Here is a 4,727-nt window from a genome sequence, read left to right on the forward strand (position 1 = left end):
CGGCGGCGCGGGAAGCCTAAGATGGCGGCCGCCTGCGTCACGTGGCGGGAGGGGGCGGAGGAACCTAAGATGGCGAACCGCTCCCCCTTAAAGGAACCGCCGCATGCGGCGCAGAGGGGCGGTTGTGAAATGGTGCGAGCGATTTTCCTTCCCCTCCCTCAGGAGAGGGACGCTGTTCGTAAGCCTCGATGGCAGCTTAGGCTGGAGCGGTCAGCACTCCTCCTGCCCTCAGAGATTCCCCCATAGCACAGCCGGTGACATCTCTTAGTAGGCGTTTAGAGCATGAGGGAAAAAGAGACCCTCCTCAGTTGCTGCCTGAGGGCTGCTGGTGGCAGGACTCTGTGCCTTCAGGAGGTGTTGGGCAGGGGGCAAGAGCTGAGGTGAACCCACAAAGGAGCAGCTGCCTGTGAGATATCTCTTCCAAAAATAACAGCAATGAGGACCGCGCTGGCTGGGTTGCCTTGCTAACCTGCCACCAGCAAAGGGCATAAAGCTGCAAGGTGTTGGGCTGTGAGATCTCCGGGTGTGCTGGTGGATTTTAAAAGAGAGATGGAACCTGGGTGCCAGTGACCACGTTACCTGTGCACCAGGGATGGCAGGCAGGGAGAGCAAATGTTTCATGAGGGGAACACCATGCATTTTGCAATCAGGACATTTGTCTAGTGGGAAGAAGTGATGCTTCCAGTGAAGTAAAAGAACATGCTCTTGTTGCACAACCCAACAAACTGTGAGGAAAGTACAAGTGTAATAATTGTCCGAATATTCTGGATGTATCCAAAGAGGGTGGGATGTGCCAGTGAAGAGCGAAGGAAAAGTAACTTAAGAAGTTATGAGAAGATGCGCATGGTTTCCACAAGCTGTGCTTTTGCTGAGACTGCGCGTGAGCTCTGGCAGTGAGGGCAAGGTAACACCCATCCAGTATTTGCTGCCATATTTATTGGTAAAGTTCTCTTTTGCAGGATCCAGCCCTCCTTTGTGAGGGCCTTGTTTGCCATCTCGCTAGTCAAACCAAACCCCTCCCCCCTTCTGGCATCTTCCTTCTTCCTTCTTGATCTTTATCTTTTTCTCCTCTCTAATCCTCCATTTTTCCTAGAAATAAGTGTAATTCCTGAGCTGTGCTCCCCTGCTTGGTGAGTTCGCCCAATCGCTTGTCTTTGTTCCTTTTCTGCCAGGTTTACTTCTAAGGCAGGAACAAAACTAACCATGTTATTGAGGGCCTTAACATTTTAGGGATCAGTCTTGTAAAGGCAGACGAGTAACAATCAGTTATATATTGCACTGTTCTGTTTCCATGGTAGCAAAGTTATGGGTTTTTTCTTCCTACAATTTTGGGAAGTTGTATCCAGAACCAGTTCCTGAATACCATGGAGATAATAAGTCTTTTTTCAGCTTTCAAGTCCTTATATGCTCTTGGATGAAACTTCCCAATCTTGCAAGTGTTATCAGACCATTTTCTGTCACTGAACATGAGTTTATATATCCAGAAGATATGCTCAAAGTTGGTTGCATTATTAATGTATCTTGCATTGAATTTATGGCATTTAGGGTGTGATAGTATCTTGTAATTTCTGCTTTTTAATGTGCTGTTTGTGCTTTAGGCATTACAAATGTGTGACATATGGTATTTTTAAAAGTATATATAGATTATAGTATCAAAAATGCCACTAAGAGTTGATAGAAAAAAGGCTTTCTAAGAGGTTGATAGAAAAAGGATTAATGATGTTTAAAAACTCTTACAAAGATTTTAGTACAATAATGCTGTTCTGCAGTTTCAATATTGAATTTAACAAACGTTCTGTATTTTCTCTGCTTTCACAACAATACATATTTTGTTACAGATTCATAGGGACGTGTTCAGTAAACACTCTTCAGTTTCTTTTTTGCATCTAGCTTTGATAACTGAGAATGACGAAAAGGATGCAAGAAAAGGCCAGGACTCCATGCTTGGAGAGGAGATGTGCTGCTGCGCGAGGGCCTGTGATAGGGTTGCAGCTTTATACATGCAGGGAACTAAAGGGGCTCATGGGGAGGATGGCAGGGGGCACCAGGGAGAGAGGAGGAATAGAGGGACTGCAGTCAGTCTTTTGAATTGGCAGAGGAGTTGTGTGGGCTGGACTCACATTGCCCGAGATGGCAACATCAAGCACCAGGAAAAAGATGCCGTGTTCGTCTAAGCATGGCTCCTGAAGAAAAGTAAAGATAACCGTGCCTGGCATTCTTCTTTGCAGTGCTGTCTCACTGCTGTCATGCGTAGAAGGCCGGCTGATAGTTGGTGCCAGCGTGTTGTCTTTGTCAGGGTTCTTGTCGGACTTGTGCAGTGAAATAACTCTTGGTTCTTTGGAACACCCATGCAAATCTTACGGGTATCACCAGTCTCTGCAACTTCAAATCCACACTCTCTCTGCAATAAGGGTTTGGCCTGCGCTGGCATCTCATATCGAGCATGACATGCCAGTCAAGTGATATTTAGGGGAAAGATAGGATGAGTAGTAAGTTGCCATCAGAAACTGCCCCTCCTCACTACATGGGAACATAGGCAGGAAATTCTAGCTCACTGCCTGTGCAGGCAGAGGAGGAGGGACGGCGTGCTGAACTGAGGATAGGCAGTGCAGTTCCCAGGAGAGAGGGGAGCAAGGCGTGCTGGAAGCAGGTTGTAACAAGTAGTTTGAAAACCGGCTGCCGTTTCAATAGCTGGCTTGACTGAATTGCACTGAACTGTCTCCAGCACAGCTTTGCTACTTAGATTTTTTCCATCTTTCTTGATGTGGACAGGTAGCTTGACTGCTGAGATGTGCTTTTGTCTTCAACACAGTTTAAGCCTCTCTGAAATTCTTCAAAGAATGTTTATTCAGCATTTCACAACCTACCTTGTGACTATCATCATAGCAATATTTTCAGAAATACGTACCAGAGATGTATACAAGGATGTCTCACATCTTTTGAGAAAGTGAGAGGATCAAAGAGTAAGGACAGATGTAGGGCAGGAGTGGCCCAAAGTTCTCAAACACAGAATCCAAGTGTGCAAGCAAGATATTCACTATGTAATTTGTGAACCCGCAGAGGCTCAGTCTCTAGCCTTTAATCTAAGATGCCATCATGGGCAAAGACTGCACAGGTTGGCTGAATGGCTGGTTAAGATAAGTAGCTTGAAAAGTAGTTTTGCAGGCTTGTAAGTGCAGAGACAAGTGTCCAAGCAAATAAAAAATTGATGTACTTGGTCCTTCAGTTTTGTTATGCCGATTCAAATCTCAGGTTTTTTTATATAAACACTGGGAATTAACTTCTGTGGGCACAGTGCAGTTTGCATTAATGCAGTTGAGTCTAAACTGGTATAAAACACTGATCTAGACAGACCTGTAGACAATGCCACAACAGTGATAACTTCCATTTTCAGCCATGCATTGGAAAAGTACAACTGTATTCTTGCTTTTGGGACAAACAATGTAGTAAGTGTAATAGAAATGAGTTAACTCCATTTGAATGAATTAGTTAGTAAAGAAGAATCTCACGCTTTTCACCAGCTCCTGGGGAGGTAATCATAAGCTTCTTTGATACTTTTAAGTGTATAATAGCCTGGAAGGGTCCATAAACATTGAACAATGCATAGTAAAAATTACCTGAGAGTAAAAAGATTACCTGAGAAACAATTTCCTGATAAATATTTTCATTCATCAGTTAGAATTACAGTTAGCAAACAAGTGCATCTTTTTATTAGAATATTATAAACTAGTAAATAGAGGTGGGAACTGGGACTGTCAGTGCTAAGTAGGGAGGGCAGCAATGGTGAAGTTCAGCCTTCCATGTGTTCTGGAGCAGGAAAGATCTTTTCCCACTTTGATTCCCACCCATCTGATTTTGTAGCTTCCAGGAATGCCAGTCATGACTTGCAATCCATTAACTACCCTTCACTGTAGTAAATGATCTCAGGAATCATTGTTCACTTTTTGATCAACCTGTACATGGTGAGCGTTCAGGTAATGACCAAATGTTGCAAGCAAGGTCCATCTGATTGCCACAGAAGGAATGCAGAAGGAACCAGTAACACCGTTCATGACTGAGGGAGGGGGGAAAAAAGTTTGAGATTAGTTTTATGTTATTTCCTTTGTATCATCTCTCTATCAATACAATTTGCCATAATGAAGACATTTATACACACAGATATACACTGTGTTTAATGAACTAATTATGTAATAATATATTCTTTTTCAAATAATTAATTTTAAAGTTTAAATTTTAAGTATTTAATTTTAATAAACTAATTATGTAATAATATATTCTTTTTCAAATATACTGGATGGCCTGCAGGATGTTTGTGTGCTCTAACTCTGATTTAGTCTTAAACCACATTTGATACCAGTCATTGTGCTATTGTGGTAAGTGTTAGCATGCTGGAGGGAGACCCTTCAGAACTGAGAAGCACTGCAGAAAAAGTTTGAAGCTGAAAGCCTGATGTTAGTTAGAATCTGGAACAATTCTGCATATAGATCCAAAGGACTGATACGATGGTTCAAAAATCAAGATATAAAAAAAATCTGTTTAGAAATGTGTCACTGCTATTGGCAGCTTTCCCAGAAGTACATTAACGTTGTTTTTGTTGAGAAATAGGTGTAGGTTGGCCTCTAAGTCCACTCTGATGCTGGAGAGCAATGGAATCTGCATAGTTCATCCATTTCATGCTGTGAGAGAAAGGGAGAAATCGTGGCAGTGTCCATTCTGTTCTTCAAAGT

Source organism: Falco naumanni, chromosome 7, assembly GCF_017639655.2.
Source record: "Falco naumanni isolate bFalNau1 chromosome 7, bFalNau1.pat, whole genome shotgun sequence".
Classification (NCBI taxonomy): Eukaryota; Metazoa; Chordata; class Aves; order Falconiformes; family Falconidae; genus Falco; species Falco naumanni.